This window comes from Ursus americanus, chromosome 3 (genome assembly GCF_024610735.1).
Source record: "Ursus americanus isolate L20-20 chromosome 3, mUrsAme1.1.p, whole genome shotgun sequence".
NCBI classification, from domain to species: Eukaryota; Metazoa; Chordata; class Mammalia; order Carnivora; family Ursidae; genus Ursus; species Ursus americanus.
This window is the reverse complement of record NC_142129.1, coordinates 17,361,884-17,389,726: the sequence shown is the minus strand read 5'-3', so window position 1 is coordinate 17,389,726 and position 27,843 is coordinate 17,361,884. Positions and strand designations below refer to the sequence as shown.

At 46.8% G+C, this 27,843-nt stretch overlaps 1 long non-coding RNA gene across 1 annotated transcript in view; it reads left to right on the top strand.

Annotated features, from left to right (window-relative positions):
- Nucleotides 1-9,785, top strand: part of LOC123788915 (uncharacterized) — a 58,401-nt gene extending 48,616 nt beyond the window's left edge. Inside the window, exons 7-9 of the long non-coding RNA XR_015723820.1 lie at nt 735-859; nt 1,888-2,176; nt 8,437-9,785. This is a non-coding gene — a long non-coding RNA (uncharacterized LOC123788915). The remainder of the gene's footprint in view (nt 1-734; nt 860-1,887; nt 2,177-8,436) is intronic.
- Nucleotides 9,786-27,843: the final 18,058 nt, after the last annotated feature.

The following is a 27,843-nucleotide window of genomic DNA, read 5'->3' as shown; positions in this document are numbered from 1 at the left end:
GCCAGAGCTTCAAGGACATTTCAGGATGACTTAACCTCACAGGTTTCCAACCTGTGGAGGTCGTGCCCAGGGCGAATGGGTCCCTGGGGAGACTTCAAGATCTCTCTGCTTTGATCAGAACACCTTTAAGATTTTATTTATTTATTATTTTATTTTATTATATTTTAATTAATTAATTAATTTGAGAGAGAGAGAAAGAGAACATGAGCTGTGGGGTGAGGTGGGGGCAAGCAGACTCCCCGCTGAGCAGGGAGCCCGATGTGGGACTCGATCCCAGGACCCTGGGATCATGACCTGAGCCGAAGGCAGACGCTTAACTGACTGAGCCACCCAGGCGCCCCCAGAACTCCTTTTAAAAAATCCGTTCTAAGAAGTGGCTTGAAAAACAAACTTGACTATAAAATTTGAAAACCACTGATCTTACTAATATTAACAACAGCTCTTGGCGCTTCCTTTGTTTCGGACACTGTGTTAGGTCCTCTCCCTGTCTCGGTCGATTTCATGCTGGCCCCGAGCTATGAGGTCAGTACAGGACTGCACTCCTGTCCTGTGGACGTATAATGTGAGTCACAAATGTAATTTAAAATTTTCTGGGAGCCCTGTTAAAAAAAGTGAAAAGGAACAGTATCGCGGCAATCATAATAACATGTTTCATTTAACCAAATGTATCTAAAATACAATTTCTATGTGTAATCAGTATGAACATCAGCAGGGTATTTTTGATTCGTTTTCAGACCAAGTCTTTGAAATCCAGTGTGTATTTCCCGCACCACAACTCCGTTCGGACCAGCCCCATTTTAAGTATCCAACAGCCACGTGTGACAGGTGGCTACTGCCGTGGGCGGAGCGAGGCTGGAAGGTAAGAGGGCGGGTCCTGTCGCCAGAGCAACACGGGAAGTGTAGTTAACACTTATCGCCTCACCTAAGCTCTACTTTGTCGGCCACTGTCACATGTACAATGAAATACTATTAGCTGTAGTAACTGTGATATACATTATGCCCAGGACATATTTATCCTGTAACTGGAGTTTGTACCTTTGACCCACCTTCTCGCATTTCTTCTACCTCTGGCTACCGACAATCTGTTCTCTGCTTCTTTAAGTTTGGTTTTTTAGATCCCACATATAAGTGAGATCGTATAGGATTTGTCTTTCTCTGTCTGGCTTATGTCACTTAGCATAATGGCCTCCAGTTCCGCCCATGTTGTTGCAAATGGCGTGACTTCCTCCTTTCCTATGGCTGAAAATATTCCACTGTGTGTGTGTGTGTGTGTGTGTGTGTGTCTTTGTATATACACACACCACATTTTCTTTACCCATTCATCTGTCAGTGGACACTAGGTTGTTTCCATGTCTTGGCTATTGTAAATTATGCTGCAGTGAACATGGGGGTGCAGATGTCAATTTGAGATGGGGATTTCGTTTCCCTTGGACATATACCCAGGAGTGGCATCGTTGGATCATGTGGTAATTCTAGTTTTAATTTTTTGAGGATCCTCCATACTGTTTTCCACGGTGGCTACACCAATTTACATTTTCACTCACAGTGCTCAAGGGTTCCCTTTTTCCCATATCCTCATCAACACTTGTAATTACTTGTCTTTTTGATGATAGCCAACCTAACAGGTATGAGGCGATAGCCCATCGTGGTCCTGATTTGCATTTCTCTGGTGCTGAGTGATGTTGAGTGCCTTTTCATATACCTGTTGGTGACTTGTATGTCTTCTTTGGAAAAATGTTCAGTTCCTCTGCCTGTGTTTTTTAATCAGACTGTTTTTTTGCTATTGAGTTTTACGAGTTTTTTTTTTTTGTATGAGTTCTTTATATATCTTTGATATGGATCCCTTACCAGATATGTGATTGGCAAATATTTTCTCCCATTCTATAGGTCGTCTTGTCATTTTGTTGATGGTTTCCTTGGCTATTCAGTATACTTCCTTCTTAAATCTGCAAAGATTGCCCAAAGGACCTAGCACGGGACTGGGCACTCCAGCTGACCATTGAATATTTGTTGACTGATGCAGAAGCAGAGAAGGTGCCAGCTCCCCCTGTTCTCTTGCCAGCACTTCCGTGAGCGAGGCAGTGCTGGGGAGGGAAGATGGACATGACTGCCTGGCCACGGGGAAGCCAGGGCCAGAAATCACACTCTTGGCCTCTCGTCCTGGACTTTTTCATAGGTAGGCTCAAATCACCAAACTGTCACCTCCTAATTCCTAAGCTGAACTGAGGATTGGCTTTTGGATTTGGGCTGGGAATGAATGTGTTTGTAACTAATTTCATTTCATAAGATGATGAACTAGGCCTTCTCTCCCACCACTACAACTTGGCCGCAGGAGGGAAGCGCCTCGTTTCTCCAGGAGCCTCACTGAAGTCTTGAAAAACCCTGGTCTAATGCACAATTCCCACCCCCCTCATTTTTTTGTTCGTTTTTCTTGTTCCATGCTGCAATTCTGCTCACATTGGGTAAGACTGGCAGGCAAATGGAAACCTTTTGTGACAACACAGTAAACCCACAACAGAGGAGCTTCCCCGAGTTACCGATTATGCGAAGAACACTTAGAGGGTGGGAGGATGTGCCCCTTAAGGGAACAGTTTTCAAGGACATTTTTGCCTCTGAACCCCCACGGCACTTCCCTGCGTACTTCTCATCAGCACCGGTCGCTTTACAGCTTAGTTGCCCCGTCCATTTACTGAGTTCTGACCACACACCTTATTTTATTTCACTCAGTTTTCATAGCAGTTCTGTTCAGTGGATACTATAATAAAGCCTGTTTAGAGATGGCAAACTGCAGCTTAGAAAAGCTAAAGGGCTAGGGTCACACAACTGTCAAATGGGAGGTCCTCCCATATCGTACCCTGCAGGGGCTGAGATGAAAACACGACACTAGTAAAGCAGCTTCTCTACTTGGGCAGCACGATGTGGCCGAGGGACAGCTGGCCTGGGCCCATGTAATTGGGAGTAACAGGTGGGGGAAGATTCTGTTCATTTTGAGAGTTCCAGCACAGAAACGACACAGTCAACACCCATTTGTCACGCACTCCTCAATTCATCGAATCTTTGAGGATCAACTCTGTGCCAAGCAATAGGCATGTCAAACCAAATGAGACATGGTCCCTGGCATCAAGGATCTTTCATCAGGGAAATAGACACCTCCATAGCTATTTAGAATACGCGATATTAGATTTAATGATGGAGGACCCTATGGTAGGAAATGAGAGGAGAGGGCTATCTGGGAAGGCTTCTTGGAGGAGTTGACACCTAAATTAAGTTTTTAGGGATGAGTTGGATTTAATTAGGTCGTGGGGGAAGGGACGGTGGGGGGTGGGACAACCTGGAAAATGACACAGTGGGGCGAGACAACTTGATGTGTTTGTGGGACTGAAAGTGGTGACCTTGTTGGAAGATCAAGGGTGAACCAGGCAGTGGTGGGAGGCAGGCTGGGAAGGAGGCAGGGCCCCGTCATGGAGAGCCTTCTGTGCCACACCTGGACTGTATCCTGCCAGGAATACGGAGTCCTGGAGGCCGCCACCAGGGGAGCGAGGTGGCGAGGTTTATGGTGGCTTTGCTGCAGAGGGTGGATTGGATAGGGTAGAGACCACTCAAGGGGGGAGCAGATGCAAAGTTCTAGGGAAAGGTGATAAGGACCTGAATCAGGGCAGGAGCTAGTGGTAAAGGAGAGGAGGGCGTGATTCGAGAAAGATCAAAGAGGCAAAATCGGGAACACACAGTGATCCCTCAGAGTAAGAGCTGAGAGAGGGAGAGAGGGAGCAGACAAGAAGTTCTGGGGTGTCCCCAGCTGAGACTGTGAACACAGAAGGAGGAAGTGCTGGTTTCAGGACGCTGTGATTTCAGTGTGGAAGTGTTGAGTTCGTGTGCTGGGCCTCATGTTACTTGGTTTCTAGGTGCTCGCTCCCTGCCATACTGTCTGTATTGTGCCGCTGCTCTTTACCTGGGAGCCCTGGGGATGGCTTCTCATTCTCTGAGCACTCCCTTCGACACACGGATTGTCTGCTGTGCTCTGCAGCTGTGAGGATGGGATAGAGTTTCAAGTCTTCCCAGAGAGGAGGGTCACTTGTGGATGGATTGGGGTATGAATGAAAATAGATCCCCCAGTGGAAGCAAACATGGACACCATGACATAACTCTTCGGGGAAAGGGGGACCAAGGCTCCCCTCTTCATCTGGTTGACTCCATTCATCCTTTGCATTCCGGCTCAGGTGTCCCTCTCCCTGGGAGCCCTTCCTGGCCTCCCTGACTAGAGTGATTCCCCCAGTGAAGCATGTTCATAGCTCTGTAAACCTACCCTCTGTATCTCAGCCTGGTTGCAATTTTACTTTGTGATATTTTGATGAAGGCTCTTAAACTGTGCACTGTAGCCCCATGAATGCAGGGATCATGCTAGTGTTTGCTCACCATTGTATCCCTAGAATCTTCTGGCAGTTTGTAGGTGGTCTACCAGCAAGGCAGTCAGGCAGTAGAGGTCTCCTGTCAAGGTCCTAGCAGAAAACAGGTGGCACTCTCTGAAACGGAATTAGAGAGTCTAACAAAGTGACTCTTTATAAAAGAATGAAAGGGTTAAGGGACCAATGCAGGGACTCTTCACAGTGGTGGCTGTTACCACGTGTTATAGTTTGAAATAGGTCCTTCAAGAAGATATTTTGAAGTCCTAGACCCAAGTTTCTGTGAATGTAATCTTATTTTGAAATAGGGTCTTTGCAGATGTAATCAAGTTAGGATAAGGTCATTAGGGTGGGCCTCCAGCCAATATGACTGGTATCCTTAGAAGAGGAGACACAGACAGAGACGCATAAGGAGAAGACAGCCATGTGAGGAAGGAGATGGAGATTGGAGGGATGCACCTGTAAGCCAAGGAAGGCCCACGATTGTTGGCAACCATCAGAAGCTAGAAGAGGCAAGGAAGGATTCTCCCCTACATGTTTCCGAGGGAGCATGGCCTTACCAACACCTCGTATTCAGACTTCTAGCCTCCAGACCTGGGAGACAATACACCTCTATTGTTTTCAACCATCCAATTTGTGGCGCTTTGTGACAGCAGCCCTGGGACACTCGTACAGCCCTCCTAGGCTTCAGGGACAAGGGGAGGAAATCCATTGTTTGCAGTGACCGGTAGCAGAGGGACCACCTGCCAGGAAATGTGGTCCAGGTGGAAAGATGCAGCCAGGGCAAGCTACAGCCTAGCAGGGAACAGGGGAGTAGATGCCTTGACCTCTCTCCGCTTCCACTTTCTAATTTCCATCTTCTGCTCCCATTAGCCTGACCCAATGGGCAGCCAGAGGGCAAGGGAGTGGGGTGGTGTGGTCTGCGGAAGCTTCTGAAGTGCACAGCAGAGTGGCCAAGGGGGAGAGTGATGTGGAGGCAAGGGGAGTAGATCTTATCCAGTAAGTAAGTAAGTAAGTAAGTAAGTAAGTAAGTAAGTAAATAAGTAAGTAAAATGAATGGGAGCATGACAGGGACGGAATGCCAAGGTCATTCTTGTTTCTAGTTTGGGAACAGACGATTTTATGGCACTGCTCTGTTTCCACCAGGAGGAGAAAAGAGAGGAGACATAGGTTTTAACAGTTAGGACTTGGGCGTCTGGCTTCGAGCCCTGCCCCCTGACTCCGCACCCAGGTTCTGGGGCTTCTGAAGCCTCCCTCCTTGTTTGTGCCGCCAGCACCTTGAGGCTGGACACTATTTTGAGGCTTTAAGTGCGGTGATCTGGTATGGCACCAGAAACACAGCTGTAATTATGAAGTGCCAGCCTCGACAGCAGGAAAGTCACCGGCCCGTAAGAGTTGCCAACATAAATGACTCAGTAGGATGTGCACACTCGAGCCAGCCCAGGCCAGGACGCCCTCCTGCCACGCAGAGGTCCGCGGTGCACAGAGGAAAAGGAACATCAGGGTAATTAGGCTCCCGAGTCGATGTAAGGCCTCCGCATCCAGTGGCCAGCTCTGCGAGCCGGAGCAGTAATTTGGGGGAGCAAAGGGGAGGACCATGAATTGATGGGCCAATTGAACAAAATGGGCCAGGTCTCTCGTCTGGGGGAAATACCGTCAAGCTCGGGCTGTGCGGGCAAAGCCTCTGGAGCTGGGTTTACGTGGCCCCACAACGTCTGCCATGCCATCAGCTCGGCGGCCTGGCTCTTGCATAGACCACGGGACCACGTGCTCTCCATTCTAAATGCAAGTGCCTTGTCTCGGGAGGCCAGAGAGAGGAGACGGTATTTTTGTTGGACTTTGTTCAGTCTGGGATCTTTGTATTTCTCAGATTAAAAATAACCAATTACACCCCGTGTTTCTAGGGTGTGTGCGTGTGCGCGCGCACGTGTGTGTGTGTGTGTGTGTGTGTGGGAAGGAGGGAGGGGGTAGCTAAAACAGGGACATTGTCTATGTACAGATTTAGCTGGAACAAAGTCTAGATGTTCCCATCCATCCTTTAGGGTTTTGAATGATAATAATGATGCTACTAGTCCCTCTTAGAATTGTCCCCGTTACCTTCAGATGACGAACATTCACTGGTGTCCACCACGACAAGCCACTGCAGGGAAAACGTAGGTGGTGGCGCTGTCCTTGGAGAGGTGATGATTTTTTTCTTCTTTAGCAAAAGGGACTGTCAAACAGGATCCCCCAAACGAAGTTCAGGGAGATCAAGAGAGATAGATAGATAGATCGATTGATCGATCCACCTGACTGATGCGGGAGAGAAGGGGGTAGGGGTTCTGGGTCTGTGAAGTGCTTGCTGGAACCCGTCCCGATCCAGTTCTCCCTCACCTGAGGAAGCGGCTGAAGGAATCTTTGGGGGGGGGGTGGCTCAGGTCTTCAGTATAGCTTTTTTTTTTTTCAGTTTTATGGAGACATAATTGACACACATCACCATATAATTTAAGGCGTACAGACGATGGTTTGATTCACATACGTTGTGAAGTAATGACCATGAGAGCCTCAGCTACCATCCACCCCCTCACGTAGATACAATAAGAGGAAAGACATTCTCCTCGTGATGAGAGCGCTCAGGAGCTCCTGTTCTGATACATCACACGGCAGGGTTAGCTGTGGTCATCACGTCGTGTGTCCCATCCCTAGTCCTTATTCATCTGATAACTGGAATTTTGTATCTTCGGACCACTTCCTCCCCTTCCCCTCCCCACCGGCACAGTTTTCTTGCCATCTAGAGAGATCCCTGCTGTGGCTTCCAGAAGGCACTCTGCTTGTTGCGACTCTATACCCAGGGAAGTGAAAGTCTTCTCCAGCCCTCAGCCCGCCGTGGCTGTTGGCACAGCTAGTGAGAAATAAAGACCATTTGATCCCTCTGCAAGACTTCTCATTTCCTTTGCATTTTCTCCTCCAATGCCCTACCTACATACTAATAAGAACTTGGATATTTTTGGATACGTAAAGGCCAAGGAGCTAGGGCCCTGGAAAACACAAACTGGATTTCCAGCTACGACCCACTGTGGGATGTGGTCGAGGTTGGTGGTTGCTATTTGTACCGCAAACAATAAAGAGGGACATCCCAGTTGCATAAAAATGCAGAAGTCACGCTCCCTCAAAGAATTATGACCTGGAAGGCAAGACATTTAATTAGAAAAAAACTTCCAATCAAGACACTATCTGGTAAGAGCAGCAGGCATTTAATGTGAGACACAAGCCTTTGGTGTGTTAATCCACTGGGATGCTGGGAATATTTGGTACAGGGTTTAGGCCTGCCCTGACCAACATACTCTGTGTGTGTGTGTGTGTGTGTGTGTGTGTGTGTGTGTGTGTGTGTGTGTGTCTGTGTGTCTGTGTGTGGGGGGGGAGGTGGGAGTAAGTGTCAGAGAGGTGGTGCTGGTGGCTGGATGATTCCAGAAGGAATTTCTCAGAACGGAAAGTTCTCTGGGGAGGGCATCTTGGCTGCTCTTTGGCTAGGATTCCAAAGAAGCCAAAGACATTGCCGAGACTTCATAAAGGAGGAAGTGTTGGCGTCTCTGCAAGTTAAATCCCATCTTCCACCCTGAATTCTTGCCTAGCAGGGATTTGATGAATGGATATGAAAATACGCTACAAAGCTGTTACTTACAGTAAATGGCGGGTGGGTTCTGCTCAGATCAGGGGGCGGCTGGGCTGGAAATGGGGAGCAAGGGCCAGGGAGGAGTTGGCGGTTCCTGATCCCAGCAGGCTCCGGGAAGAGAGGCTAGTTATGCAGGGAATTTCCTGCCTCTGCAACCCCCCCTAATGCCAATAACCACAGTTGAGCAAATTTACCTCCTGGCCGCTTTGGGGAAATTTTCAAAACAATACCTCAGAAGCTCTTTCAGGTTAGTCCTTAAAATCCAAATCCAGTCTAGGGCTGGTTCATTTCTGAATCAAATATTGGTAAATAACTGACAACTAGGTGATTTCACCAGTTACCAAAATGAAAGAAAATCTCCTCTCTTTTTTCCTCTTAATGCAGAAATGCTGGGGAAAAGAATTTGTTCCTGAAAGAAGAGGTGTGTGGCGGGTAGGGGAGAGGTAAGAAAAATACCCCGGGTTTTGGATGGTACCGTCAGGGCTAGCATGCACCTGGGGGTGGGATGGGGTTGTCAGGAGCTGATGATACATGGGGTTGTCATTTTGAGAAAAACGTGAGAGCAGCTTTGGGAAAGAAACAGAAGGAGTCAAGTAACAGGCAAGCACCACCTGGGCTTGCTGAGGGGATGAATGAGAGAGGCGAGTTCAGGGAGCTCCTCCTGTGTGAGTAGAGACCATTTCGTTGCGACATCCCTTTCCCTTTTCTTGTGACCCCATAGAGTAGAGATCAGTAGAGAGATGGAAGTAATTAGGAGGAAAAGGGAAAGGAGAGAAGTTTGGGAGAAAGGTGAGCTCAAGGGCCGAGCTAGGAGGGATAAGAGGAGAGCGGGAGGGAATGGGGTGAATTTGTGTCCCCCCCCACTGCTCTGCCCTTCGTATATTCCCTGTGAGGAGGTTATATGTGAGAAGGGAGGCTGTCATTGGCTGAAACCCATGCACACAGGGAGCACAACAATAATAATTTGGACTACTAGGACTTCGAGTCTCTGTGGTTCAATAAATATCTGTTGAATAAATCTTAAGGCAAAGTGATTTTTTTTTTTTAATGTGTATCATCCCAATGATTGTTCCCAATCTTTCCTCTGCATGTCTAGGAGGACTATGAGAGCCCTTGCTGTGGTTAAATGAATGTCTGACTTTATGATAGAGTTTGTGCCCTGCAGTTTGACTCTCAAGGTATAATATGGAGTCGTTAGACAAAACAAGAATCAGAAAGAATAAGAACGAGTGGTAGGAATTTATTCAAGGGTCTGTAAACTCTGTCTGATGGAAGCGCTTCGGAGACCTGGTTAAGAGTCCCGCATGGGCCTTACTCTTTCCCACATATCTCAAGGCAGAACGGTTGTTTTCCATGGAGGGCAGAGAAGTTGGCTGAAGTAGACATATTTATTTATATCTCACCGTGTCGGCTGGCCTCCCTCAAGTCGCTTCCAGTGGGTAGAACAGGGGAGCATCTTTCTAGTTCTCATCTGGTGGAGAGAAGCGGGTGTGTTTCTTGTACTTCTTCTAGTCTCTGTTGGTGAACCCAGAGGTACGGTGTTGCGTTCCTGTGTATGAGGAAACAACCGCTCTCTGCCCTGCGGTTCCGAGAGGACACCGTCATAACCCTGTGCAAGGAGGGTGTCACGGCTGAAAGGGCTTTAGATCACCTAGTACCTCTTTCTTTCTCTTCATGCTGTGACCTGGGGAGGGTGACTTTCATTACAATTCATTGGAACAGAGAATGGAAATATGCACATAAGACTAATTATAAAAAAAAAAATCAAATGTGTCAGGAGGAAAGGAACGAATACATGAAGCAAAATGGAAAATGACCCGGATGCTGCTCCAGGGACCAAGCCCAACATTATAGCCTTAAATTAAAACCAATGCAAATATCCATCCATAAGAGAGTGGATAACAAAATGTGGTATGTTCATACAGTGGGATATTATCCAACAACAACAAAGAGCGAATTACAGACACATCATGCAGGAAACTGAAGAACATTGGAGCAAAAGAATGTGAGGTGGATGTGATGTTGAAGAATAAGCAAAACTAGGCTGTGTGACTTCCTGGGGCGAGGGGGGCTGGTGACTAAAACAGGGCAAGAGAGAACTATCTGGAATGATGGAAATGTTTTATATTTTTGTCCACATGAATGCTTTATGGGTGTGTGTGTGTGTGTGTGTGTGTGTGTGTGTGTGTGTGATTGAGCTGTATACTTAAGGTTTGCAAATTTTACTGAATGCAAATTGTACCAGAAAAAAACCCCAACAACCCTCAAAACCAAAAGCCAAATAATGGACACACGGAGAACGGGAACTATGTGGTTAGGGACTTAGGTACATTTATTGTTGATATGCTCATGAAGCAAATCTAAGAGCAACACGAAGAGAAGCCCCCTTGCCTAGCATTTTAAGTAACTGGGCATGTTACCTGATGTCTCTGAATTTCAGCTTTTTCCCTATTAAAAAAAAAAAGGTTCCTTTGTTCCTTGCACACAGAATGTGCCACGTCAAATGGTCTAGCAGGAGAGAGGACACACAGACTCCAATTACAGACCTTGATTCTGTTCTGCCAGCACAGTGAGCCTAGTCACTCAGAAATGAACGTGGCTGTCAATGCCAGCCCTGGCCCGTCTCCCTTTTCCTGCCTTTCTGTCTACAGTCAGCACCACGGGAGCCCTAGAAAGGCCTTATGTTTAGGCCCAGGCTGGAGCCTCTCTCCCTCCTCCAGGGCCTGCTTCCCCTCTGCTCCAAAGCTGCTTTGTCCTCCAGCCCATTGGCTCTGAAAGGGTCTTTCTGTTTGGTGAAGGAGTTTAAAGCCAGACAGAGAGAGAGAGTCTGAGGGCACTGGACGCACACCCAGCCCCAGTGCCTCAAATATGTGGCCAAGAATCCACGTTTAACTTCCCCTCAGGGAAACAAGTGACAGATCCTCCTTCAGGCAGTTCCAAAGACATATAAAGAGATACTAACCCCTCCCCAGCCCAGCCCACCTCCCTAGGCCACAGAGCTGGTCCTGAGAGGAGTCTCTCATACCCTTTCATTGCCTCAGAGCCTCCACAAGGGAGAGAAGTGGACTGTTGCATTTGGGCTTGGTCCCTGGAGCAGCATCTGGGTCATTTTCCATTTTGCTTCATGTACTCATTCCTTTCCTCCTGACACAGGGAGGCGGATGAATGAAGTGGTTCTTATTTGCTGACAGGAAAACAGCCTCCAAAGATGGAGGTGTCCTAACCGGAGGTCCTTGGGCAGAGGTCACACTCACCCTCCTTGATTTAGCCTCAGGATCAACCCAGGAGACAAGCTTATCTCCTCGAACTGGGTGGAGCCAACAGTCCTTGGCCAAGGCCTTCTCCGAACAGGAGCAGGGCTTAGTGCGAGCACTGTATGGGCCCAATAAAAGCATAGATTCTTAGACAGGAAGGGATTGGAGATTAGAGACTCCAACTCTGTTTTATAGACAAGGAAACTGAAGAGGAGATGGGGACTAACTTGCTTAGGGCAGGAGCCAATCAATGACAGAGCCAAGGAAAGAGCACAAGGGGCCATGTGAACTCAAGAGCCTGAGCCGCCATGATAGGAATGACCCCATCATATTCGCTCAGTTACACCGGGCTTCTCAGCCTCCACACGATCCCCATTTGGGACTGGGTAGTTCGTTGTTGTGGGGCACTGGCCTATGCATTGTGGGATGTGTAGGAAGTTCCTTGTCCTCTACCCACCAGATGCCAGTAGTACTCCCTCACCCCAGTTGTTACAACCTGGAATGTCCCCAGACATTGACTGATGTTTCCGGGGGGGGGTCAAACTCACCCACAGTTGAGAACCCTGGCAACAGAAAGCCAGTTCTTACATTCCAACCCATAGAGATGCATTGTGATGCATTTATTATTTGTAGATCTGTCTCATGCATTAGTCTGAAAGTTCTCTGAGGTCACAGAGTGGGTCCCCTTCACCTTGCTGTCTTCTGTGTGTGGCATGGTACTCGGCATGGGAGAGACAGGCCATAAGTGGTTTTTGAATGAATGAATGAACCAGCTCACTGAAAGTCAGCTTTCATTTGCTGGGTATCTAGTATCTTATGAAACAGCAGCCTGGAGGACAGGCAGAGGGAGGACCTGCGTGACCTTCTCTCTGAGGGAAGTGGGGGCCTCCTGTTCATCTGCTTTGTCATTCGCTGTCATGGCCCCACAGAGACATCTTTTCCTGGAGCTCCTTTTCTCATGCTCCAGACTGAATTATGTGGCTTCATTTCGTTCTTACAAAACAATAGAATAGATGCTATACCAATGAGATTTTTCTCACTGGGGATCAAGCCAGTATTCTGGAATGTGAAGCCTTGAGATTCTCATGTTGAAAGGAAAAAGCCCCAAAATACTGCCATTAGCAGCCATGAGAGCCTCAGGGGGGATATCTGTTGTTGAGTCATAAACTTTGGCATTGGGAAAATCACAAGTAAAATATAAAAGGAAAAATCTCTACCACAAAATCCCGTCTTTTTGTTTTTTCTTAATCTCAGAAATTTTCACCAGTGTTGGCTTTGGGCAAGTGGTAAACTCCTCTGTGTCTATTTTCTTTTTCTGTTTTTTTGTTTTGTTTTGTTTTGTTTTGTTTTGTTTTGTAGGGGAAAAAAAGTGCTTTCAGAGGATCTTAGATGCAAAGTTACAAAATATAAGTTCCAGTGAATCTCGAAATTCACTGGCGCTTTTTATTTTATGGTTTGCTTTGGGCAGAAAGAAACCCGGCAGATGCTGAGAGAAAATACAAGTTATTGGCTGGATAGGTCCCACAGGAGAATTCATGTAACAAAAAGATGGACTGACCTTTCCAAGGACTTTACTGGTCAATTAATTCAAATGGACAGATTGATTTCAGTGTGATTAGCAAAAGAGAACACGGTTCAAATAGAACAAAAAGACCAAAAAGGGAATGAAGACATGGCAGCAAGAGGGAAGGACGGGTGGTATTGGGTTAATATTGCTTTAAAAGTGAATTTTACCAGGCTGCTACCGTGTATCAAGGACGACGCCATAGAGCCCTCATTGTGTTAGGATTCATGTGATTGCTTTCAGTCTATGCTCAGGGATGATGACCATTGCTTAATATTGACTGGTTGCTCTCGGGGAAGTGGGAGATAGATACACCAGGACCAGTGGGAGAGCCAGAAGGCTTGGGGTGCTAACTCAGATAAGGACCTCCGAACAGGACCCACATTTAGGATGGGAGGGTGGAGAAGAGTCAGATGCATCAGGAGCGGTTGGGAGACAGTCTGCCGCTGGCACTGCTGGTGAGAGAAGTCACTGGGGCAGAAGCCGGACCCCTGGATGGCCTGGGACTGGAGCAAGTCTGAGCAACACCAGAGGGAGGAAGACTGGACTTCTCAGCCAGTGAGGGGCAGACAGACTCAGAGAATTTCGAACAGGAAAGGATATTCGGCATCTCGGTGAATCTCACAGTTTTCAGATGGGGCAGAGGGAGTGTGACATAGACAAGCCAGAGGCCTCCCTCCCAAACTTCACTCTCTCCTCTAGAGAAGTGGTCCCTGGGTTTTCTGAGGCCAGAGAACATATTTATTGGTTTATTCAGCATGGCCTCAGGCAAGCAAGTCTGAAGCAGCCGGATGCGAAGCATCTCCCAGTGAGATATATCTCTGACACTGTTCAATGCTCAACACAGATTGACATCATTCTATATGCTTCCGGTGTGGACTCCCATAAATCCTCACCTGCAGCAAGGGAATTCTGTTGTACTTCCGGTGTCCAGTCTAGGACTGTGTGGTGACCAGAGCCAGCTGGGGGAGAGGGTACAGGGGACGGGGGTGAGGAGGGAGAGATGACGTGGTTGGTGGCCATGTTTAGCACATCTGAAAAATGAAAGCTTTTTTAGTTTAAGTATGTCCCAAATATTGCATGAGATAGTACTTAGATACTAAACATTTATTCACTGTTCATCTGAAATTCAAATATAACTAGGCATCCTGTGTTTTATCTGGCAATCCTTTCTTGAGACTGTTGGCAGCAAAGGAGCCTGAATCCTTGCTGATGGTGGTGAGGTTGAGGGTGTGGTTCTGCCCCTATTTCAGATGGAAGATGGCCGTCCGGGGCTGCTTTTCTCAGACCTTGTCTCATTTGCCTGGGTTTCAGGAAGAGACAGGAAATACTATTGCTTTGGAGACGTCCAGGCAGCAAAGGAAGGAGAGAGAAGCTTTCATAGGTCATTGCTACAACAAATGTCTTTCTCCAGTTCCTTTTTGTCCTGCTCCAGAGAGAGGAACAACACACTCTTTAAGGACTGGAGGACAGAAGGCAATGTGGCCAGATAAAGTGAGCATACACTGTAGCATGTGTCCTGGGGAGATAATGGCTCTGAACCTGCTAAAATAAATGGTCCGCTTTGTGCTTGAATAATAATCAGCTGGCAGCTTTGTTCTCTCTTCTCAGCAGCTGGGTGAGGAGATTCTGATTTCAGAGGAAAAGCTGTGACCTAGGACTGACCAAGTGGAAGGAGGGTGGGTAGGGGCGGGGGGTGGAATTTACCACACCGGACTGCCCCCTATCGGGTGGGTGATACAGCCCCTTGCTACAAATTATTTCCTCACTGCTGTCATAATGCCCAAGGTCTACCATTAAGTCTTAAGATAAATGCCCTTCGCCTTGAAAAATGCTCATATACCTGAGAAACACAATGTATTAAGCCATTATCCTTTTAGAATGAATTTATTCTTTAGGCTCGTTCTAACCCCACATTTGGTTGAGGGCGGAGTCTTGGGGTTGGTTATTGGATCCTAGGATAGGTAAATCTTGTGGGGACTGAACGGCAGAGGGGTTGACCCACAGAGACAGAATATGAAGAAAGCCCAGAAATTAAAGGGTCTGGGCAGTTCAGGAAAACAGGGGAAAGGTTGGGGGGAGGGGGAGAGAGAAAGAGGGTGGGTGGGGTAAAGCTACCTGCTCTACGACCATCTCTGCTGGGGCTCGCATGAGTGGAATTGTCCCCAGCTTTCCAGACAAATTGGGGGTGGGCATTGCCAAGGTCAGGGCAACTGAATTCCTGTTCTGCTCTTCTGGGTCATTCAGAGCAAATCACTTCTGCTCCGTTCTTACCCCCTCCTCCCAGATGCCAGGAGGGCACATAAGAGCCTGGAGGGGAAGGCTCTGGTTGGTTGCAGCGGGGAGAGAACCCACATCCAGTGCCTTGAACCTCAGGGGGTCTTTCCATCTCATGTGACAGCAAGTGCAAGGTAGTCAGGACAGGCTAACTTAGTGCTTAAGCATGCCACCCGGGATACAGACTCTATTGACTGTCCTAAGCAGAAGAGGGCAAGGGGCGAGGGCTTGGATTCATTGTTAAGTGAGCTGCCGTGCCCCGGCAGAAAATTAGTAGAACATATTCAGCATAGCCCTGGCATTCTGGGCCTTTTTGCCATTTGCAGGAAAGTCTGGGCCTTTTTGCCATTCTGATGTTTTGGTTTCCAGTACCGTTCACCTTGATGGGTGGTTGTTTTATTTCCTGCCAGATACTTGACTCTGTCTAGGTTCCCTGTGTGGCTTCCCCTCTATTTGCGAGGGTACCAAGAAAGCTGAGGCATCCAGGTTGGTGTGTGGCTTTCCAGTGGATTCTCTGGGCTCAGGATGATCTTTTCCAAGCCCTCCACCCAAAGCCTTTACAGGAGAGCAGTGGTCAGAACTCTTGCTCACCCTACACAAAGAATGCTTACCCTCTAGTCAGTGTGGTTTCATTTCATTCCTGAAGACTAAAGCCCGAGAAGAGATGGTGTGTGGCTTGGAGGTCAGAAAGCTTGGGTCAGCTGGAGCAGTAGATGCAATTTTCCATCAAGAATGACTTGTGCTGGGGCGCCTGGGTGGCTCAGTTGTTGAGCATCTGCCTTCGGCTCAGGTCATGATCCCGGGGTCCTGGGATGGAGCCGGAAGCCTGCTTCTCCCTCTCCCACTCCCCCTGCTGGTGTTCCCTCTCTTGTTGTGTCTCTCTTTGGCCAATGAATAAACAAAATCTTAAAAAAAAAAAAAAAAAAAGAATGACTTGTGCTATCCTCCCCCACCCCCACCCCCAGAAGGCCTTTAAAGTCCCAGAGATTTCCCTCTACTCAGGCTTGGCCAGTGGATGGAATAGTTCTAATTCAGGTAACAGCAGAACTTGGAGCGTGATAAAGCCAGTTGAAAAATTCCCTCCTCGGATGGATAGATCATGACATAAACGGAGATTACGGCTTCTTAGGGCCATAGCCCATACCTGGACACGAGCCAGCTCTCCTAGAAATGTGCTCTCTAGAATGCATTGTAAAGACCTTGCAGTGCGCCCCTCCATGTGACAGAATCCATCTGATTTAGTGACGGTAAGAGCTTTGGAATCAGGAGGCCACAGTTGGATGGTGCTATACTTCAGTACATAAGCTCTTGGAGACTGTTTCCTCCTCTGGAAGGTAAGAATCAGAATCCCGGGTTGCGTCTGTCACAGGGAGGCCCTGGATATGGACGCGTATTTCCAGTGCTGAGCTATTACACAGCTGTAGGTAAGTATCATTTGCGGATCGCGATCGCGGCTGTGGATGGAGAGCGTGGATTTCATAATCGAGGGGCAGCCCATTCGGTGACTCTGCTCCTATTGTCCCAGGCTTGGACAATGATTTCTAAAGCAGTGTCTTGAGCGTAGTAGCTGTTAATCAAAGTAAAAGTGATGTGAATTAGTCTAAATAAACCAATGGGCAAAGCCCCTCCTCTCTACTTCAGCTCATCCCAGGAACTGGTATGCTGGCGTCCAGCCAGGCTGTTCAAAGGAATTGCCATGGTGAGACATCACACATCACTAGACGTGCCCATGAGCAGAGACTGGGCATCGATAAGGCAAAGTCCCATTAAATAAGCCCCTCTACCTGAAAGGACATGAGAATCCATTTCCTGGCAGACAGCCGTGCCGTAGCTCTGGCCTTTCCTGGAAACTCTTCTTTGTTACTAGACAGTATCTTTTTATTTTCTGGTTAAAAAAACAAAAAAACTAGTATAAAAAATTGTTGGCTATCTGCAAAATGATCCAATAAAAGCAGTTGTCCTGGTAAAAACTTGGTGGATTTGGGCTTCCTGGGCATTGACACAGGGGATGCAAATGGCCAGAAAAGACTATGGCTGGTGTTTATTGAGTAGCTACTATGTGCCAGATGCTGCATGAAGCGTTTCCACGTATTACTGCCTTTAATCCTTACAATGACCCACTGGGGTGAGTACTATTATTACACCCCCTTTACAGATGGGGAAACAGGTTCAGGGAGATCAAGGAACGGACCTATACGGCTGGGAAGTAGCAGGGCTGGGACTTAGACCCAGCACCGTCTGATTCCAAAGCTCAGGCTCTTAACTGCCATGCAACGATTTAACTCTTTGCCTTATTTTTCTCCTCGGTTTGTAACTTCCCATCGATCTAAGTGAAAAGATATCCCTTTTGCCCTCCGTCTACCCATGTCTCCTTTCTTCAGTTGGGCAGCCCTGGGTTAAACTCCACAGAAAGGTCTGCTACACTGAAGGAGAGTGGGATTTGGGGTTGAGCTCTGGCTCAGGCAGTCTTTGAAGCTATAGGCAGGCTGGCTCCCTCTCTGGCAATGATGACCCCCTCTGGCACTAAGGGTGCTATGTCCCTGGCAGCCCTCGTGAGGGGCGGGGGTCCAGAGCTGAAATGGTCAGGGACAGGGTGCTCCGCCACCACGAGACACTCTCTGAAGCTGGCAGGAGATCTGCCTTACCTTGCCAGCACTGCCCTTACCCCCCCCTTCCCCCCAGCTGCAACCCCATAGGCCACCCAGAGCAGAGCTGAAGTCTCTCCTCTCGCTTTCTCCCTCTTTGAAATGGGCATAATGATGGGATGCCAAGGGACAAAAGAACGAGAAAATGTCCTTTGCCAATTGTTTTAAAAATGCTCAGAACCAACCCCATGCCTCCTCACTCCGCTAGCCTTGCAGACGGCCTTCTGACTGCTTCTTCTCATCCTTCTTAAATCGATGCTGGAGTTCCATCTCCACGTCTTCCTTGAAGAGCCAGGCTGGATTAGGGCGCCCTCCCTCCGTGCATTCTGCATGCAAGTGCATTCTTGGTGCCTCAATGCTATCAGTGTCTTTACGACCAGTTTACTTGTCCGTCTCCCCCTAGACTGGGCACTCCGTGAGGGCAGGACTGCGTTTCCTAGCACACGGCAGATACTTACGCGTGTTTGTTGATCTGAACCATTAAACTGGAAGGAAAGATCAATGTCCATTCCAAAGGTTTTCTGTGTGTTTGTTTTGTATGTGTTTGTCTTTCAGTGCCCGACTCTTCCACCTCTTGGGCAGAGCTACTCCCTGGGACTCTGAGACGTCTTTGGAAGTTTGCTTGCCTCCTACAGATCTCGAGGTCATAACTTCGTGTTCCAGGGAATTCCAAGGGGAAAAAATTATTTGGTTCTGCAAACCCTAACGTCCACTGTTCTGATAAAGGATCCCAGCTGTGACAAGGAGATTATTTACTTGAAACTAACGAGCAAAGCTAATTACTGCAGTAGATTGGGGCAGGGACAGGGTGTACCAGAGCAGGCTGCTGGCTAATGTTCCCAACCCTGCAACTCGGCAACTGAGCCAGAGAGCCCACTAGACGTGCCGGTGCCTTTTGGTCTTCGAAGCGCCTTTTCAATAGCAAACAGACTTTGGGACTGTGGTTTGGGACTCAATGGTCTGATAGGAGCCAAGAACGAATTTCTGTGGCTTGTTCTTTTTCTCCCTGGTTCCAATTTTTGTAGAATATATAATAAGACAATTAAAGTCTAACTTTTTTGAGGAAGTGGGATACACCCATCACTTCCACAACTTCATTCCTCACAACTTGTGCATGGCTTCTTTCCTCTAGAACAGCAAACCTACTTCTTGTCTGTTCCACTCGCTGCCTGGGGTCTGAGCCACGTCCCTCCTAATGCAACTCGAGCTCACCTGCCAGGAAATCATTGCCATGGACCCCACCTGGCGATGCTGATGCCTCTGGTTGGCATTCTGGGCTGTGCTTGGACCAGGCACCAAATCCCATTATAATAAACTATGTGGAACATCCAGATTCTTTCCTCTTGGTGGAATTTTGTTAAAATTAGACCTGAGAGAAGGTAATAGAAGGATGGGGTAAGGATTAAATATATGGATTAAATTAAATCACATAAAGTGCCTAGTCTAGGGCTTGGCACAATTTACATACACTTCTTAGACATTTAATTTGAATACATGTCTTTAGAGCGTGTATTGGGAAGCCCAGTCTTGTTCCCTATAAACCATGGTCTCTGCTCTCAAAGGGTTTGCGATTTTGTGGAAAATGATAAGATGTATGCGTGACAGTCTAGAAGCAATCTTCATGTGGTGCATAGGCTACAGGGAGAGGAATGGCACGGACAGCAGGCAGGCGAGCGCTGGGATTTACAATGAGGCAAGAACAGCCACGGGTGAGGCTCACTGGAAGAGGCTTAATGGGGAAGGACAGTAGGAAAGTCTAGGTACTCTTTTGCCAAAGATTATTGGAGCAGGCACCAGGGGCATGAAGGGGGTGGGACAGAAGCCCAGAGATGGTTACCATGGCAACAAAGGATGAGTGGACTCTGAGGGGCAGGGTCTACAGGAGCCCAGGGTATGATGGCACCTGGGGTTGGATCATTAGTGAAGCTGTCCGGGGCCCAAGCAATCATGGCTTCATGAGAGACTGGGGTAGATGACGGGCATTTCAAAATGTGCATAAGGGAAACATTGGCTTTCCTTGGAATTCTGTGAGTGAGAAGCATCCTCCAGCTTAAGTTAGAAGCAGGCAGGGAAAGAGAGAGTCTCTGTGTTTGAGAGCAATGGGGGTGAGGGGCCCTCTGGAAAGTGGCAGGTTTGGCCAAGGTGCCAGTGGAGACAAGAGGTGACAATGGCCCACAACAAAGGTGAGCTAGCAGTAGGAATTGAAACTTCACATTACAAAGTGTAGACGCTGTGGTAGGAAGCTCTGGGGCGAAAAAGAGGTCCCCCCCCCCTTTCCCCACTGAATTAGCAATTGCATTCTGTGCTTGGTGCTTTGGGCCCTGAAGGACAAATAAGGAATTGTCATGGATCTAGGTCCTTGAATTCAAAAAAAAATTTACAATAGATTCTTATCTCATATGATTGGTCAAAATAAAGAAAAAAAGATTGTGGAATCAATATAAAAATTGGACCTATATATCTTAAGCCATTTTATTTTAATTTAAAATGTAAAATATACACTCATTCTCTAGTATTTTATTTTATTTTATTTTATTTATTTTTTTAAATGATTTTTTATTATATTATGTTAGTCACCATACAGTACATCCCCAGTTTCCGATGTAAGGCTCGATGATTCATTAGTTGTGTATAACACCCAGTGCACCATGCAATACGTGCCCTCCTTACTACCCATCACCGGTCTATCCCATTCCCCCACCCCCCTTCCCTCTGAGGCCCTCAGTTTGTTTCTCATAGTCCATAGTCTCTCATGTTTCATTCCCCCTTCTGATTACCCCCCCTTTCTTTATCCCTTTCTTCCCCTACCGATCTTCCTAGTTCTTATGTTCCATAGATGAGAGAAATCATATAATAATTGTCTTTCTCTGCTTGACTTATTTCACTTAGCATTATCTCCTCCAGTGCCGTCCATGTTGTAGCAAATGTTGAGAACTCGTTCTTTCTGATAGCTGAGTAATATTCCATTGTATATATGGACCACAACTTCTTAATCCAGTCATCTGTTGAAGGGCATCTCGGCTCCTTCCACGTTTTAGCTATTGTGGACATTGCTGCTATGAACATTGGGGTGCATATGGCCCTTCTCTTTACTACGTCTGTATCTTTGGGGTAAACACCCAGTAGTGCAATGGCTGGATCATAGGGTAGCTCAATTTTTAACTTTTTAAGGGACCTCCACACTGTTTTCCAGAGTGGCTGTACCAACTTGCATTCCCACCAACAATGTAGGAGGGATCCCCTTTCTCCACATCCTCTCCAACAATTGTTGTTTCTTGCCTTGTCTATTTTTGCCATTCTAACTGGCGTAAGGTGGTATCTCAGTGTGGTTTTGATTTGAATTTCCCTGATGGCTAATGATTTTGAACATTTTTTCATGTGTCTGTTAGCCATTTGTATGTCTTCATTGGAAAAGTGTCTGTTCATATCTTCTGCCCATTTTTTGATTTGTTTATTTGTTTCTCGTGTATTGAGTTTGAGAAGTTCTTTGTAGATCTTGGATACCAGTCCTTTATCTGTAGTGTCATTTGCAAATATATTCTCCCATTCCGTGGGCTGCCTCTTAGTTTTGCTGACTGTTTCCTTGGCTGTGCAGAAACTTTTAATCTTGATGAAGTCCCATAAATTCATTTTATCTTTTGTTTCTCTTGCCTTTGGGGATGTATCATGAAAAAGGTTGCTTTGGCCGATGTCATAGAGGTTGCTGCCTATGTTCTCCTCTAGAATTTTGATGGATTCCTGTCTCACATTGAGGTCTTTCATCCATTTGGAGTTTATTTTTGTGTATGGTGTGAGATAGTGGTCAAGTTTCATTCTTTTGCATGTAGCTGTCCAATTTTCCCAGCACCATTTATTGAAGAGACTGCCTTTTTCCCACCGGATGTTTCTTCCTGCTTTATCAAAGATTAGTTGCCCAAAGAGCCGAGGGTCCATTTCTGGGCTCTCTATTCTGTTCCATTGGTGTATGTGTCTGTTCTTGTGCCAGTACCATGCTGTCTTTGTGATCACAGCTTTGTAGTACAGCTCGAAAACCGGCATGTGATGCCCCCAGCTTTGTTTTTCCTTTTCAACAGTTCCTTGGCGATTCGGGGCCTTTTCTGTTTCCATACAAATTTAAGGACTATTTGTTCCAGTTCTTTGAAAAATGTCCTCGGTATTTTGATCGGGATAGCATTGAAAGTGTAGATTGCTCTGGGTAGCATGGACATTTTAACTATGTTAATTCTTCTGATCCATGAGCATGGAATATCTTTCCATCTTTTTATGTCTTCCTCAATGTCTTTCAAGAGTGATTTATAGTTTCTAGAATATAGGTCCTTTATGTCTCTGGTTAAGTTAATTCCAAGGTAACGTATGGTTTTTGGTGCTATTGTAAATGGGATGGATTCCCTAATTTCTCTTTCTTCGGTCTCGTTATTCGTGTATAGAAATGCAACTGATTTCTGAGCATTGATTTTGTATCCCGCCACGTTACTGAATTGCTCTATAACTTCTAATAGTTTGGGAGTGGCTTCTTTTGGGTTTACCTTATAGAGTATCATGTCGTCTGCGAAGAGAGACATTTTGACTTCTTCTTTGCCGATTTGGATACCTTTGATCCCTTTTTGTTGTCTGATTGCTGTTGCAAGGACTTCTAGTACTATGTTGAATAATAGTGGCGAGAGTGGGCATCCTTGTCGTGTTCCTGATCTTAAGGGAAAGGCTTCCAGCTTTTCCCCACTGGGAATAATATTTGCAGTAGGCTTTTCATAGATGGCTTTTATGAGATTGAGAAATGTACCTTCTATTCCTACACTCTGAAGGGTTTTAATCAGGAAAGGATGCTGTATTTTGTCAGATGCTTTTTCGGCATTGATTGAGAGGATCATATGGTTCCTGAGTCTTTTCTTGTTGATATGATGTATCACGCTGATTGATTCGCGAATATTGAACCACGCTTGCATCCCAGGTATGAATCCCACTTGATCGTGATGGATAATCCTTTTAATGTACTGTTGGATTCTATTGGCCAGGATCTTGTTGAGGATTTTGGCGTCCATATTCATTAGGGAAATTGGTCTGTAATTCTCCTTTTTGATGGGGTCTTTGCCTGGTTTGGGGATCAAGGTAATATTGGCCTCATAGAATGAGTTTGGTAGCTTTCCTTCTGTTTCTATTTTTTGAAATAGCTTTAGGAGAATAGGTATTATTTCTTCTTTGAATGTTTGGTAGAATTCCCCAGGAAAACCGTCCGGGCCTGGAGTTTTGTTATTTGGAAGGTTGTTTATCACTGACTCAATCTCTTCATAATTAATTGGCCTGTTTAAGAAATCAATTTCTTCCTGTTTCAATCTTGGTAGTTTATAGGTTTCCAGGAAGGATTCCATCTCTTCCAGATTGCTTAGTTTATTGGCATATAGCTGTTGATAAAAATTTCTAATAATCCTTCCAATTTCAATGGTGTTCGTTGTGACCTCTCCTTTTTCATTCATAATTTTAATAATCTGGGTCCTTTCTCTTTTCTTTTGGATAAGTCTTGCCAGTGGTCTGTCAATTTTATTCTCTCCAAGAATCAGCTTCTAGTCCTGTTGATCTGCTCTACTGTACTTCTGGTTTCTGCTTGATTGATTTCAGCTCTAATTTTGGTCAACTGCTCCTCGTGCATGGATTAGGCCTGTCCCTCTGTTGCTGTTCCAGCTTCTTGAGGTGAGAATATAAAAACTGCATTTTAGATTTTTCTATTCTTTTGAGTGAGGCTTGGATGGCTATGTATTTCCCCCTTAGGACTGCCTTTGCAGTATCCCATAGGTTTTGGACTGTTGTATTTTCATTCTCATTGGTCTCCATAAATTGTTTAATTTGATTTTTGATTTCCTGGTTTATCGAGTCATTCCTGAGCAGGATGGTTCTTAGTCTCCAAGTGTTTGAGTTTCTTCCAACTTTTTCCTTGTGGTTGAGTTCCAATTTCAGAGCGTTGTGGTCTGAGAATATGCAGGGGATAATTTCAATCTTTTGGTATCGGTTGAGACCTCTTTTGTGTCCCAGAACATGGTCTATTCTTGAGAATGTTCCATGGGCATTAGAATAGAATGAGTATTCTTTGGTTCTTGGGTGTAGTGTTCTATATATATCTATGAGGTCCAACTCGTCAAGTATGGCATTCAAAGCCTTTGATTCTTTGCTTAGTTTTTGCCAGGGTGTTCTGTCTATTTCTGATAGTGGAGTGTTGAGCTCCCCTACTATTAATGTATTTTTATTTATATGTCTCTTTATTCTGGTTAAGAGTTGGCTTGTGTATCTTGCTGCTCCCCTGTTGGGGGCATATATATTTATAATTGTCATATCCACTTATTGAATACTTCCTTTAAGAATAATATAGTGCCCTTCTGCATCTCTAACTATAGTCTGTAGTTTAAAATCCAATTTATCTGATATGAGAATTGCTACCCCAGCTTTCTTTTGAGGTCCATTTGCGTGAAAGATGGTACTCCATCCCCTTACTCTCAGTCTGAATGCATCTTTGGCTTCGAAATGAGTCTCTTGTAGACAGCAAATGGATGGGTCATTTCTTTTTATCCAATCTGCAACCCCGTGGTGCTTTATGGGAGCATTTAAGCCATTAACATTAAGACTGAGTACTGAGAGATATGATTTTAATGATGCCATGTTGCCAGTAAAGTCTTTGTTTGTATTGGCTGTGACTTTCTGTTCTGTATCACTCTTGGGGCCTTTTTACTTTTATAGAACCCCCCGTAATATCTCCTGTAGGGCTGGTTTCGTGGTTACGAAATTGGTTAGTGACTGTCGATTCTGAAATGTCTTTATTTCTCCATCAATTCTGAATGACAGCCTTGCTGGATAAAGGATCCTTGGCTGCATGTTTTTCTCTGAAAGAGCTTTAAAAATGCTCCCCCAACCCTTTCTCTTATTCCAGGTCTGTGTAGACAGGTCTGACGTAATTCTGATGCCTTTGCCTTGGTACGTGAGAAATTTCTTTGCCCTGGCCGCTTTCAATACTGTATCCTTGAATCTAATATTTGCGAATTGCACTATGACGTGACGTGGCGTAGGTTTGTCGTGGTTGAGCTTGGGAGGGGTCCTCTCTGCCTCTTGGACACGAATGTTTGTTTCCCTCGCTAGATTAGGGAAGTTTTCAGCTACAATTTGTTCAAATATCTCTTCTAGACCTCTGTTTTTCTCCACCCCCTCGGGGATGCCAATGATTCTACCATTGGATCGTTTCATTGAGTCAGTAATCTCCCATAACCTACATTTGTGGGCTTGGATTTTTTTAAGAGCAGCTTCTATTTTGGTTTTTTCCTCTATTAACCCATCCTCCAATTCACTAACCCGTTCCTCTGCTTCTGTGACCCTGGCTGTCAGAGCCTCTAGTTTTGCCTGCATTTGGCTCATAGAATTTTTAATTTCTGTCAGATTCGCTCTCATTTCTGTCCTTAGGGATTCTATATTCTTAGTAACCTTTTCGTTAATACTTTTTTCAATTCTACTCATCATCTTGACCATTGTTACTCTGAATTCCATTTCTGATAATTTGGTTACATCCATATCCATTATTTCTGTGGCAGAGGCCACAGACTCACTGTCTTTTCTTTGCTGGGGGGGGCTTCTCCTTCTTGTCATTCTGATGAGGAGAAGTTGCGGGGTTGTCCAGAGCCCAAATTATTGACTGGGTCCCAGGCCGTGCCCCTTGTTTTATAGGGATCTTAGGGATGTGGGCTTCTTCTTTAAAGATTTTATTTATTTATTTATCTGAGAGAGAGAGACAGTCAGCAAGAACGGGAACAGAAGCAGGGGAGTGGGAGAGGAAGAAGCAGGCTCCCAGCGGAGGAGCCTGATGAGGGACTCCTTTCCGGAAAGCTGGGATCACGCCCTAAGCCGGAGACAGGCGCTCAATGACTGCGCCACCCAGGCGCCCGGGTTGTGGGCTTCTTGATTTTTCAGCCTGCCTTCTGTGTTCTGGGGGAGGGGCCTGCCGCGCCGATACTCAGGCAGCCCTGTTTGGGTAGAGTCTCCGTGTCCCCTGCGAGGGGGGATGGGGATGGGCACTCTCTGAGCCGGAATTTCCAGGCTTTTGTTCTCTGGCGGCTTTCCCTGGCGGTTTGCTGTGCCTCTTCTGAGAGTCAGAGCAGCAGAGGCTGAATTGTCACAGGACAGAGGGATTGCGGCCCGTTCTCCACTGGTGTTCTGGCCACTTTAACTCTGTTTCTGTTGGTGCTGCTCAACCCTGCAGCGTCCCGGGATGTGCGCCCCACACCTGGCTTCCCTGCCCTCACTTCCAGGGCCGGCGCGTCTCTGTCCTTTGTGTTTCTAACGCCGCCAGCCGCCCCGCGCGCGCTCCCGGATCTCCCGGTCTCAGTCTGGATCCAGTAAGCACACCGGGATTCCGGGGTTCCGCGAGATGCCTGGTGGCGCGCGCACCCAGCGCACGGTCTCAGTCTGCTGTTTCGCGGGTGCCGTCCGCGAGCCCCGCCTGCTCTCCCGTGCAAGTGGCTACCACTTCCCGGCGCCCGAACGCGGCGGCTCCCTCCCCCTTCCGTTTATCTTCCGATATCTGTGCGAGGTTTCACAGCTCCCCGCTTTGTACCTCAATACTCAGCGCTGGAGATGTTCATTTGTAGAGATCCAGATGTATCTTCCTGCGTCTCAGGCTGATTCCGTGGTTATTTAGGCTGGTCTGGTACCTATCCAGCTCGACTCAGGGGACCGGCTGAAAAAGGGCTCCCCTACTCCTCCGCCATCTTAACTCTTTCATTCTCTAGTATTTTAACGTTGAGTCCAGGCTTTTTCTTTGACCATGGGTATGCTGATTGGAGTTCCCTGTCGTCTTTCTTATCTGGGCCACATTCAGGAGCATCAGTAATGGCTTTGCTGCTCCTTCCGTTCAATTGAGAGGTCAATTTTCCTCTACTCGAATCTGAGCTTGTCTTAGTGATTTTCTTGACTGACAGAATGCAGAAGTGACATTCTGGGATTTCCATGGCTAGACTCAGAACTCCCTGCTGGGCTCCTTGGAACATTCTTCCGGGAGCCCTGAGCTCCATGAGGCTTATGGAAACTGCCAGGTAAGAATTTACTACCTTGAGTTGTCCAGGCTTAAAAGGCCACACATGTGAGCTCCGGAGGATCGTCCCAGCTGGGCTCAGCCTTCCAGCCATCGCTGTGAAGGCACAAGCATTTCAGTGAAGCCATCTTGGGGCCTCCCTCACTGATACCACGTGGAGCAGAAAAATTGAGTGGCTGAGCCCTGTCTGAATTTCTAATCCACAAAATGGTGAGATATTATAAAATGATGGTTGTTTTATTTTTTTTTAAGACTTTATTTATTTATTTGACACAGAGAGCACAAGCAGGGGGAGCAGCAGTCAGAGGGAGAGGGAGAAGCAGGCTCCCCGCTGAGCAAGGAGCTTGATGCAGGGCTCGATCCCAGGACCCTGGGATCATGACCTGAGCTGAAGGCAGACGCTTAACGAACCGAGTCACCCAGGCGCCCCGAAATGGTGGTGGTTTTAAACCACCAAGTTTTAGGAGAGAGTGTTACGTGACAGACAGCTGGACCTGCATTTTAAAGAGGGCTGAGTACATGCTCTTAGGGCTGGGAGACACCTAGACATCACACAGGTTGGCTCTCTGATTTGCACGTTAGAATTCTGAATACTGTCAGAGCCCTCCAGAAACTGAGCGCAAACTTCCGTGATCATACGGAAGGTGCTGGAGCCTTCTTATTTCAGCTTTACCTTCCCTGCCCTTGAAACTGAAGGGTCTCCTGTGCTTACCTTTCCTAGCTAACCTTGCTGGAGAAGCGCCAGCAAGCAGAGTTAGATATATCCATGGTCAGCCGTATCATTTCACCCATGTGAAGTCGGCCTCCCCAGGCCCTGGAGAGTCTCTGAGGTCAGAGACTACATTTCCTAGTTGTTTGACGGGAAACGGGGCAGCAGCCCAGTTTAGGGAGAGCTTGGAGCTTTCCACCTCCGTGCTCCTATCGATGAGCGCATGGCCAGGTGTGGCCCCGTGGGTGTGGTGGCCGAGAGCTGCATCCACAGAGGAGCTC